The sequence below is a fragment of the Pithys albifrons genome, chromosome 16 (assembly GCF_047495875.1).
Source record: "Pithys albifrons albifrons isolate INPA30051 chromosome 16, PitAlb_v1, whole genome shotgun sequence".
NCBI classification, from domain to species: domain Eukaryota; kingdom Metazoa; phylum Chordata; class Aves; order Passeriformes; family Thamnophilidae; genus Pithys; species Pithys albifrons.
In genome coordinates this window covers 11,993,371-12,006,250 of record NC_092473.1, presented here as the reverse complement: position 1 = coordinate 12,006,250, position 12,880 = coordinate 11,993,371, and the positions used below count along the sequence as shown (strand labels likewise).

General features: G+C 44.6%; 1 protein-coding gene across 5 annotated transcripts in view; it reads left to right on the top strand.

Annotated features, from left to right (window-relative positions):
* MAD1L1 (mitotic arrest deficient 1 like 1) overlaps positions 1-12,880 on the top strand; it is a 356,012-nt gene that overhangs the window by 329,011 nt on the left and 14,121 nt on the right. The window lies entirely within an intron of this gene.

Sequence of the window (12,880 nt, the reverse complement as noted above, 5' to 3'; positions counted from 1 at the left end):
CTCAGAAGGAAGGAAGTGAAATTCTCTTAAGATAAAACCCCAGATGACTTATCTTAATAATTAAAAAGGAAGCAAAACCCATGCCCATATACACCTGTCAGCAACCAGCATATGGGAGATGTGCTGGTGACAGCAGGAGATGCCACGTGTGTGTCCTGCAGCCTTGTCCTTGGAAGGTGAGGTGGGAGCAATTCCTGGGAGCAGAACTGCTGGTGGCTCCACCAGCATTGGCATGAAGTGCTCCTAATGTAGCATAAAATGGCATCACCTGCACCTGAGTGGTCATTGTCACCACCAGCACTGAATGGTGTTGGGATAACTGTTGGGCATGGGAATCTCTGCCACAGGTCAGCAGGTGACTTGTGCAAACCATGCAGCAAATCCCTGGGACAGGGATCCCAGCAAATCCCTGGGACAGGCTGTCTACAGGGCAAGAGGCCACAGCTGGGGATGGGCAGCCAAGGGACAGCGCAGGGCAGTGAGGCACCAACCTCAGCAGCCCCACCAGGGTTGTACCCCAGGTGCAGACCTTCCTTGGGCAGCTGTGCTGGTGCAGCAAGAGGAGCTGCAATGGCTGGGTATGCCCAAACCCAACGTATTCCCCTGAGCAGTCCCTGCCAGAGCAGAAGGGAGGGCAGCTCTCCAACTTGCATTGGAGACCTGGCTCCATCATTGCCCTTGGCTCATTAGCAGAAGGAGGATCTGCATGCCCCAGGAGGTGTTGGAAAAAACCTGTGGTGGTGGAAACATGTGCTGATGCAGATCTCCAGCTGCCTTGGAGGGATGTGCTCAAGTGTTGGTAGGGTGCAATGAAAATATTGCTCAGAGTTAACAGCACACAAGGATGGACCCATCCGCTTCCAAGGCAGTAAAGCAACAGCAAACAGGCTAGGCAATCAGTCATCTCCAACTGTCAACTTCTAAGCAGAAAACATTGATTTTAATGGTAATTTCTGCATAAAAATTAATGGCGCTATAAAATCTTAATTTGGAGTTTCAGAACAAATAATGTAATAGTAAAAGGCAGCATCCTGGAGTAATTTGAAAATGAATTAGGCCAGTGGAATCAAACTCTCCCCACTGAGATGCCTTTAATTGATCATCTCCATAACAGCAAGTTTACAAACATATCATGAGAGTGTTTGCTGCCCTGGCACCTTCCAAGCAACACATCCAGCACTGGTGTGGAAACCAGTACATCCCTCCACATCCCTTCTGGGTCCCAGTGAGGATATGATGGGGAGGAAATAAATCGAGCGCAGTCATGTGGTCGGTACAACATGAGTTTTTGAGGTTTGAACTGGGGAAAAAACATTCTCCCACAAGAAGCAGAAACCACAAGTCTAAAATTAGCCAAGCCCTTCAGATTTGCAGTAGGCAAGTGGTAAATCCCTGTGGGTCCTCCATGCTGACAGCACTATTAATACATCAGCTGAGGGCTTGGGTGAGAGTGGGGAGAGCTGTGTGTGCATCAGGAGTAATGTTTTTGACATCTGGTCTCGTTCATCAGGGTGATACTGGGGCCTGAACTGTGATACAGGGCAGGAATGCTAGAGACTTTCTCTGAAATGTAAAAAAAATGTGCTGCTTCTTACTTAATTACAGTCATGCCAGTTGCTATGTTGAAATGCTGCTTTTAAAGCCTTTGTGAGTAATTAGTGTCAAAAATATAAGATCTACAAAGCCATAAACTCACAGCTTGGTAATATTACCAAGTACTAATTAAAAAAAGAAAAAAGAAAATTCTCTTTCATGATAAGATTTCCAGCATAGCAAAAGATAAAAACGATGCAATTTGCAGATGATAGGAGGGGAAAAGGAAACCTGAGAGAAGGATTGAGGAGAGAAGAAAGTCAATATCAACAAGGCTGTAGATCTCTGGGTGATTTGGTAATGGTAAGGGTAAGGGAAGTGAAATATTGAAGTCTCAAGACAGAAATATAGTCAGGAATATATCCTAGGAGCCTCCTCTGCTACGAAACAGAGATAAGGCTGAAGTTCAGGCATTATGGACAAGAGGGATAAAAATACTGCTGTATTTGGGACCAAACCTGGCACAGCTCTCAGGAGCAGTAAAGTATTGCAGGAATGTCTTAACTGGCAGAAATAGAGATATATTATGCAAATCTGTAAGTGTATTGTGGCATCTTGTGAGGGATACGTGACATTCCATCCATGTGCCTCCTGACCAGTCTGGAGCCCTCTCTGGACTGGTGTTACAGCAGCAGACCCAGTCCAGCAGAGGAAAACCAGGCTCACACATAGCAGCTCAGAGAACTTGGTTATACTGAGATGAGGTGTTTATCCTTTGGAAAAAAGATTAAGAGGAGACCTCATTAAGGTATAAAGAAAACCCTGCTGGGAATAAAAGATCAAGGCTATTTAGGTTATTGTCAAATACATGTGTCAAGGGACATAAAGCTAGTCTGAAGAAGGACCTGAATTCTATGAAATGTAAGCTGATTTTTTTTAACAGCACTTAATAATGCAATTATAATAACAACTTGTGCTTTCTCATGCCTTCCAATTTAAGATCTGAAAGCACTTCACAAACATGAATTAAGCCTTCCAGGACTGTTGTGAGGTACAGCAAATATTCCTCTATTTTACAAACTGAAAAACTGAGGAACAGCATGAGTACAAGGCAGCACAGCACGTGGGAGAGTATGTCTTTATTTTAATGAGGCTGGGCACGGCCTCAGGGCTTTGCCTGCTCACTGTGTGCAGTCCTGAGGCTGTGCAGAACCTGTCACCTGATTGACTCTGCGGAGTTTTTCATTCCACACCTTCTTCTTTCTGATACCTCAACCTTTATGGAAGTGGTGAGTCATTTATTTATAGGGAAAGAGAGCAGTAGAAGGTGGCCACATGGCTGTGTGCTGCCCCATTCATGACTCACACTGCTCCCATATCTCAGGTGTCCCTCAACACCAGTGGATTGAGTTGTCTTGTCCTCAGCCTCCCTATTCTTTCAGTGTGTGCCCACAGCACCACGGGAACCCAGGGCAAAGAGGGACTCCTGGGCCATTTACATCCTGTGTGGCCTGCAAATCACTGTGTTCAGTGTCATTGTGCTGTTGAGGGGAAGTCCCTTCCCCTGATACCCACAACAGATACACAGCTGAGGAGCAGGGGAAGCACAGGCTCATCTTTTGAGGTCTTTCTCAAAGGTTTCTGTTCCCATTTTCAACTCAGCAAAAGCCCCTGCAGGCAGGTGGCCATTTGGGACTGGGAGCTGGGCCATTTGACTGTACCAGCCATGAGGGTGAAGCTGCCAATGGTTTGGTGTCACATCACAAGCTGTTTCATGTCTGGAGTTGTGCACTGCTATTTTCACCTTGACAACGCTCTTGGGGAGGGACCATTAGTATGGGTGGAAAGTCAGCAGGAAATAAAATTGTCCTGCCTTTAACAAGCTGGCCTCACCTGACCTTGAAGACATTATTTTGTTTCCTGGGTGTTTTAAATTAAGTGGTATTTCGACAAAGGTGGTTGCATATAAATTGGTTGGGATAATGTTGCTTGAGCTGAACATGCCCAGCCGGTGCCTGTTAACTCCCCTGGCTCCACGTCCTGTTTCTTTTATTTGTTCACCAGCACAAGTTCCCTGTAGATACCATAAATATCTAAGAATGTGCATTTTCTCCTTGTTTTTCCACACTCTTCCCCCCTCTGTAACATGAGAATGCAGACCAGCCTGCTTTGACAGGCATGCCATGTATGGAGCTCAGAGTCTTGGGTTTAGTCTGTTATGACAGCACATGGGGGAGCAAGATCTAGGATGGGAATCTACAGGAAGGAGCTGTACTTAGGAAGAGATGCTTGCACAGGTCCTCTGTGGCACGTGTTGCCCACTGTATTTGTTTCTATACCTTGAGTTCATCTTCTAACACTGAGTCCACATATAGAAATGTTTCTGCAGGTTGCAGGAAAACTGTTTTGTAGGTTCTTATCATCCAGGGGACCAAATATCCCTGGGATTTTTCTAAAGGCTGCTTTACAGTAAAGCATTCCTAGAAAATTATCTACCTCATTGGTATTCATGCCGAAATGTTGGGGCAATCTTACTTTTCTTCCACCATGCAGCTAATCACTGCATGGGGCTCTGCTTGAGCTTCAGCAGCTCACTGTTGTCTGGTGGAGATTAAAAAATAACAATTGGTGGTGTCATCAAATCAGTGCCGGCAGTGAAATCAAAGCCTCAAACACCATCAGAGGACCATGTCTCACAGAGGAAAAAGCTACAAGAGCAACAGAATAGCTGTGCTCCCACTGCTGCTCTGATCCCATTGGTGATGCTGGGGGGGAAGTCGGATTGCAGCATTCCTCCAGTCAGTCTCCCACACTGAGAGATACTAAGTGCATCAATAAACAGTAGAAAACAAGGAGAGTGTGCATTCAGGAGCACTTCAGGCTTTGGGATAAGTGTTTCTAGAGAGTTTGCTGGAAACAAGAATCTAACTGAAATCAATGGCAGCATATCTGCTGTTTAATGACAAGCTGAAACGGTGCAGTGCTGGAGTACAGCGTGTTCTCACCTGCCTCCTTGCTAAGTGGACAAGCTGCTGTGAGCTGATCCAGCTGAGGAGTGCAGCTGTGATTTACACCTTCTGGAAGAGAGGCTGGGATCCCACTAGCTAAGAATCCTGGCTGTGACCTGGCCGGTCAGAACAGCACAAGAGGTGTTCACAGCCACTGCTGGTGTGTATCAGCAGCAGCCACGTGTGCAGAAGGAAATAAGGGCTATTCATCTCCTGGATAGATATGGCACTTCAGTGGAATATGGGGTTGAATTTTCCAGCAGATCTTGCTGCCAGCAGCACCTCTGCAATGTCCATCCTGAGCTGGAGCAAGCTGTTTGTCATCCAAACACTTACCTGACCCAGGCATTCGGCTGTTTGAGTGATGGCTGTGCTCATCCTTAATGTAGATGTAGGGCTGGGTGTCAATGTACTGTTGAAGGTGAGTTGTGGGAATCTCGAGACTCCCTTAGTCTGACATTAGTGCTGTATTAGAAGGGAAAAACAGGATAAAAATCTGCAGCAGCTGTGGCAGTCCTGGTAGGAAGAACAAGTGTCCATTGCAATGTGTTTGTTACCGGTCTGAGCACGGAGTCGGCTTCATGCCAGTTGGATCACTGTTGCCAGATCTTTGGGCCAGCCAGAGATGGAGACCACAGGCACAGACAGGCTGGACTGGATGGTCTCCTGGTGTCGGAGGCTGTGCAGTCCCAACACTGTCTCTGTGTGATATCCTGACTTAGAGGGAGCATGGAAGGTGATGGTAGAGATGTGGTGGTGCTGCAAGGCTTTGAAGGACACTCCTCTGTAAAGAAAGATTAGAAACAGGCTGCAGGCCAGACTGTGTGCAGTGAGACAGGACTGCTTCTGCACCAGCAAGTCCTTTTAATGGTTGAGGGTCAGTATTCAGTACTGAGGACCCATGGAGAAGGTTTGCGTCTGAATTAGCATCCAAGCTAGTTTCAGGTGCAGCTGATGCTTTTGGGACATCTGTTTGCACAGCTGAGCCAAATTGGGGGAAAATGGGCATCATGTTTGCCACCAACCTTGACAAACCCTGCTTTGGACCTTGAAAAATTGTCAAGGGTTTGAGTTTTTACTTCTGCAATGTGTGATGGCAAGCTGTGGCAGGACAAGGTGCTTGAGTCCAGGCTGAACTGGATTCTGAAGGAATTCATGAGTTGATTTGCTATCCTGTCTCATTTCAGCCTTTGAGATTTTGCAGCTCCCACAGCCAAATGAAGGGTCGTTGCAGTAATGGTGAGGGATGAGCCAGGACATCGTGTTTCCATTGTTAGTATTCAACTGGAGTCATGCAAGATCAGAACTCTAATCTCTTGTTTGTGCTGTTCAACCATTGTAGGTTTTCAGCAAGTCAAGGTGACCTCTAAAATAGGGAGGCCACGTGGGGCTCTCTGCAGCTCTGAGGATGGAGACCAGTTGCATTGCATGGTGGAGCTGGTTGTCAGTGCGCTTGTCCGGCAACTGGGCATCAGCATGTTTGGGAGTTCCAGTAAGCCCATGAGTCTTCAGGAAGGAGAGATGAAATTCATATTCACAGTCCTGCTATTGTTTGTGCTCTGCTTGCTGCTTTTCCCACTGAGCTGTCCTACCAGGACACTCTGATAGAGCACCTACTCATTCTTTACAACTGGGAGCTCCTTTTTGGCAGCTCTCCTTGCAGCCTGGCTGTCATGGCTCTCAGTCTGCTCTGAAACACCCTTACAATTATTCTGGATTTTTCTGGAAGAAATTTCCCATATTTCTCTCAACACTCAAAAGGAGTGTCAGCATCCATGTGATTTCTTATAGCTCCCTTCCACCAGGAACCTGCCTGCACCAAAGTCCCTGGCACAGTTTGAGCTGCGGTTTTGTCTGATCCTTTTAAGAGCTGGGAATGGCTGTTTTGATGTTTGATATCTATGAACATGAAAGGCTCCTTTCCCTCTAACTGTGCATTGGGCAGGGCAATGCCTGTCTTCCGTAATCAAAAATGTAATCAAAGATCTCACTTCTTGTAAAAAATGTATTAAGAAGAAGAAGAAACAACGCAGCATATTTCTATTGGCTTTGCTGCTGGTTTGCTCTGGTTTCTACCTCTGTGATGCTCCCTCCTGCCTTTCAGAAAAGAACCTTCACCTCAACTTTCCCCATGTCTTGAGATGTTTAATTGCAAAATGTTGAGTTTTGAAAACAAAACAACAAAAAAAATCATTGTATTTGATTCAAGCAAAATATTGATCGTCCTTGACTTCTCACACCACAGATATTGGCAACATTTTGTCAGCACCAAGAGCGAATAGAAAGATCACAGCAAGGAAATATTCCAACTGGAAGGAAAAGAAGCTGAGACAGGAAAATAGCTGTGCCCCATCACTCCCTCTCCCACAGCTGCTTGTAATAAATAGTCTGTTGACCTGATGTTAACATTTCCAGTTTACAGTAAGCAGCATTTCCCTTAAACAAGATACTGATAAAGTGAAACAAGGGAATAGAGGGGGTGGAGAAGAGATTTGCAAAACATGCTGGAGTGAGAAAGTCGGAACATACCGTGTGTGTCTTGGGAGTGAGAACATGTCTCAGTGTGTGAATAAATATATAATGTATAGACATATGCTCCCTCTTCTCAGAAACTCTTTTGAGTAGTCCCAGATTTTGCTGCTTTCAGTAGCACAGCAAAGTAAAAGGCAGGGGAAAGCTGGAGCTGGTGATGGAGGGGTCAGAGGATGTTGGTTTGGATGGAGCATCCTTGCTCTCTAAAAAGGTTGGTCACAAAGAGGGACTCAGGCATTACTTGAGCCAGTGTGTGAGGAGCAAGTAGTCTCTCTGGAGAGACACAATACACTCAGGGTTGCTCATTTTCATCTCACAGATGAGGCCTAATGCTTCACTAATGGAGATCAGATTTTCATACAAATTCAGTTCAGAAAAAAGAGCATGGGAAGAGGAATCAGATAAGTGTTAGCACAAAGTTATTTGTTAAATGGATTTTTTATTGTTTTCTATGAAGCCTGCACAGAGCTGTTGTCCTTTTTTAATTCCTTTGCTGGCATTTGTTCCCCTTTTCACTGCTTCCACAATTCTTCCATTCAAGTCAAAAAAGCTACCTCTGAAAGACCAGTGTAGCATTAGCAGAAATTACTAGTAGCAGTGATTTCAATATTCAAATGGACAATATATTTAGTAATAGACTGGGGGTTGTATAAATAGAGTATGAATGCCTGGTAATGAATCATATCAATAATTTTCACATACAGACTGTGCCTTACATTTCTCAAAGGCCTTTACAAATACCAATTGATTCTCACAGCATGCCTGCTTGGTGGAGGAGTTGTTATTAGTTCTAGTGGAGAGTGAGGATATTGAGATGCAGAGAAATGATGTTGCTTGTGTAGTTCATGCTGGGACCTAAAGTGAGGAATAAACTTGGAAGCTCCTGACTCACAACTCTTAATCATGGGACTACACAGCTCTGTATGATTTCTTTGGCTTGGCTGGAAGTGGAAGTCCTCTTGGAAAGGGGTCTTTGTCAGATCCCAAAGTCTGGGACTGACAGGATAAGGGTAAGGGCAGGAGTGATTAATATAGTGAGTGGCAGAACTGGTCTTGATGGACCTGTGCTTTAAGCTCATAGTCAAGAGGAGTATCTGTGCCCCACACAGGTCAGGACTTGGAGGGTTTTTGACCTGTGGAAACATGGTTTTCTATGCAGAAAAGTGGCAACTAATGAACCAAATGCCATAAAGAGAAAAGAGTATCTTCAATCCAGCTGTGCTTTGTAACTCTCACCCACCTCAGTCGAGGAGAGTAAGAGCTGAAGAGTACCTGAAATACTGGAAGTCTCTTTTCTAGTGTAGCATCTGACTCAGCATTCACCACATTGCCCATCTCTGTCCACTGTTACCCTTTTTAATTCTGCAGTAAATTCTTCCAGCCTTTAATGTTTCTCCTGGTGACCCAGGGCTGCAGTCAGTGATTGAGATCTTCACAAGAAAGAGTCAGGTTGCATAAGCACATGCTTCAAACAAGGGAAACCTAATTTGTCTTTTGCCCTCATGTTGTATTGAATTCACCAAGGCTGACTCACTGCTCAGGAGAAGAGGACATGCTCTCAACTTGTATAAAATCATGACATGGCACTCCCAGCCTTATTTTTAAACACATTTTATGTTGACATCTTGATGTTTTGAGTGACATTGTACATGGAGAAGTTGTCTTGAAGGTGGCCAGAGTGGCACTTGGCTTTTTTTTTTTTCTGAGAGGTTGCATCATTTCCAACCCATCAGCATGTTAAGAGTCCTTTAAATTGGCAGAACAACATGCACTACATTTCCCTTGACAGTACTGAATTCCTTCTGCAGTAGCATTGCCCAGTGACCCAAATTTCACAGGTCCTCCTGGTCACTCACAGTTCACTCCTGACCCACCCAAGTCATTTTGCCATCTCACAGTTTTGTCTTTCTGTGGTCTAAATCATCAGTCATTGGGCTGAACCTATCGATTCTTGTCATCATATTGCTACTTTTCTTCGTGGACCTCCATGCAGATTGACAGGGAACTGAGGATTGAAGGATCATCCAAGTTCCTCTGGAGATGAGAGACAAAGGAGGAATGGACAACCCAAAACGCCTTTTCAGAATTTTAATTGCTGAGCCCCAACCCCAGTGTGGCAAACTCTGACTGCTTTTCATATATGGACTAGAGACAGAAGGCAGCAACGTAGGACCCACAACCCAGAACCAAATTGTCCCCTTGGACTTGTGGCCTTTGGAATGAGCAGGTGTATTTCTCAGGGCTGTTCCACGGAGCCAAATTTGAGCTTTCAAGCTTTAAGAAGCTTATTGAGCAACTTCATTGTCTTGTCTTCTAGATCAGAGTTGGATTATTTTTAATCCTTTTTCCCCCTACCTCTTTATCAACCTGTAGTTCAGCATGGAGTTTTACCTTTCCCTGACCCCTTTCTAAGCTATATTAATACTCTTTTTTAGTGATCCTTACCTGATCTAAATATTATTTTTAGTTTCATTAACTCTTTTGGAGAACAATGTGTATATTAGTGTCAAGAGGACTTTGTTCTACACATAGCCTATGCTCTTCCATCTGCATTATGTTCTATTTCTCTATGCTCTACCTCAGGTATTTTGTTCCACGAACTGAGTCTAGCATGTTTAGGGAATAGAATTTTTTTTTGCCTTCTTAAGAAAAAGAAAGAAAAAGGAAAACATAGCAACGACAGCATGGCAACAGCAGCTGTGGCACAAAAGAAAAATAGGCAAACAGACTTCCGAAACATGCATTCACTGGTAAGCTATTTTTACTGATTGGTGAGTATGTGGGAGTATTATAACAAAATAAGTGAGAAAATAGCTTACAAATAATTCATAAGTAACTTTAAATGAGAACATATCTAAATGACTTCAGCCTCCTAGCTAGCCCTCACGCTGTAGGAATCTCCACATGCACAAACTTAAAGGTCACCTCTGATCTACGCTATTTATACTTTGCAAATTTGTCCATAGACACATACATAAAATTCCATACAAACAATAATGTCAGTGGAGCATTAAGGTTAAATAACTGTGCAATAAAAAGTAAAGAATTGTGTGTCCCTGCATAGCTGCTTAAGGATAAATCCATGTCATTGCATCTGCCTTTGCACTAGAGCACAGAGGTTTCCTGGCTGTGTGGGAGTGGAGAGGCCCCACAGCCTGGGTGTTTTGGGGGCACTGGCAGGAGCTGTACGTGGTTCCTGGCTCCGCTGCCAACCTGCTTTGTGACCCTGGGAACTTTTTGTTGATTCTCTGGGGACCTGTTTTTGCATTCCCATTTTGTCTGGAGCACACAGGCAGGAACCTCCATCACAGAACACTCATATGTGCATCTTTGGGCAGAGCTCAACCACACAGGGGGTCGTATATGTGCTGAAAAGTGACAAAATAATAAAGAATAGCATCTTCCTTGACCAGCCTGATCTAGTGGGCAGCATCAATGCCTGTGGCAGCGGGGTCAGAACTAGATGATCTTTAAGGTCCCTTCCAACCCGAATTGTTCTAAGATTCTATGAAATGTTCTGCTTTGCCATCCCCTCCTCAAAATTCCCCACTCTCGCTGCAAACAAGTAGACCGTGGGAAGTCTAACTAAATTCAAAATAATTCATTGAGAACTTGAGAGGAACAGCCTCAAAAGTGTTGAACTCCTTTACAGTTACAGCCCAATCTGTTGTGCTGTGTGAGCCTTTTTTTCCAGTGATGATCCATGGGAGACTGAAAGCAAACACAGTCTCTTAAGTCTCCTCCGCAATCCCCATGCTTTTATTGGCACGGAGAGGAACCCAGCTCGGCCCTCTGCAGCCAAAACTAGGTTCATTTGTCTTCAGAAACAACACAAATCTGTTTTCCTGGTTAAATAAAGTCATTTGCAGGGTTCTGTTGTGGGAAGGATGTGTCAGCTCGTCCTGAATGGAGCAGTCATTAGGATGAATGGGTCGGTTGTTGGGCTGGAACAGCCCTGAGCACACTGGAGGGCCCTTCTCCAGGCAGGCTGAGCCCTCTGGGATTGTGCCCACAGCAGGCACGGGATGCTGCAGGTGCCTTGGCATCACTGCTGGCTTTATTTGGACACCCCCTTTCCGCACCGTTACACTGAGTTCAGGATTGATTTATTGCAAAATTAATCCCACATCTTGCACATTCCCTTCAGCCCTGTATTTTGGGAAAGCTCTGGTTTCTGCAGCAAAGGAGGCAGATGGGACTTGAGCACTGTGTGGTTCTGTGTTGCCTTGGTGTAGGAAGCCCGTTTCTTGTCTCTCAATCTCAGGTAGTGCAACTCTTCAGAGGTGTGACAAACAATGACTAGATGATGTTTTTAATTCTCCTCGCTGCTGTAGAATTACTTGTTCTGGAAATTTTGGTGCGTAACTGGTAGAAAAAAGGGTTGGTGATGTTCTCCAGAGGACATCAGGAATAAGGAAGCAGCAGCTAAAGTGGTTTGGTTCCCTCTGAGGTTTTTTTCAAATGTAGTTGAAAGCAAGTGAGTGAAATGAGATGCTTAGAAGCACTTTGTTTGTAAGATTCTTTCTGGTTTTATATTACTTCATTTAAACATCTTTGTCCATGAAACCTCCAAGGGACCTCATCCACTTGTTTTCTCATCTGCATCTTCTGCCTTCTGTCTGGTTTTAACAGAACAAAGAATGCAAGTATCCCGTGTACATCTAAATATACAGAAATAAATGCAACTGACTTGTAAAACACAGGCTGGTTGAGCAGGGCAGAGGTCAGGGATCTAAAATAATCCCAGCACCTTAGTCAGGTCCTGCTCTGTGTTGCAGTTCAGTGTTTGCTGAGGTCTTCTGGCCGTCTGTAACATCTGACTATATATTAATGCTGTTTCTATGACGTATTTAGAGCACAAATAGCCTAGATTTGAAGCACTTGAGGAAATACTTCTTGTCTCTTTTGCTGTTTTGTTTGTATTTTTTGCTTGTGAAAACAATTCTCAAGAGCATTGTTAGGTGGGTCATGGCAGGAACACCTCTGGGCGTGCTGGGGAATGTGTGAAAGCACATTTTGAAAGCTTTTATTTTCACACCATGTTTCAGTTCTGTAGGGATAAATGTTTTCTGGAGTACAAACCTGAGCCGTACCCTTGCTCCTTGAAATGTAAAAAGGTTTCTCTTAAATTGCAGGGGTTTGCTTGCAGTCAGTTTGTGTCACTTTTAGCCAGTGACAGGGCTGATCAGCTGCATGGCAAGCAGCACCAAGTGGGAACTGCTGTTTATTTTAGCAGCTGATGGCATTAGACAGGTAGGATTAGTATAGAACCTATGGCAGAGAGGAAAGGTAATGGCACAACATGGGAAAAATGAGGGAGGAACAGATCTTTTAGGCAATTCTGTACTGGCAATTGACCTACAATTTAAAACAACACTGATATACGCTACCAGAGTTTTTACCATACCCTCTGGGCTGTGTGGTGGGTAATTCCCCTGTCCTTCAGCAGGTGGGATGAATGCTATTGAGAGCAGACATCTGGAAGATAAGCCTTTGGAGTCCCCTGAAAGTCATCTTGATTCAGGGCAGTACTTTAACCTTGAGGGAAGAAGGAACGTGCTCCCACTCTTTGCATGCAGCATCCTGGATCCACAGGTAGAACCAGCCCATGCACACACACACCTGGCTCTAAAAGCCCTGTTTCATTACATGACCAACTAGTATCTGCTGCTTTCAGCCAGACCCAGAGCATCCTGAGGGTGAGTGGATGTTGGACAGTGCCTTTCTTGCTGCAGCATCATAGCCACAGACAGCCCAGTTATTTCAGATAGGCCTCAGCCAGTATGTTCAGATTTAATTAAGAAGTT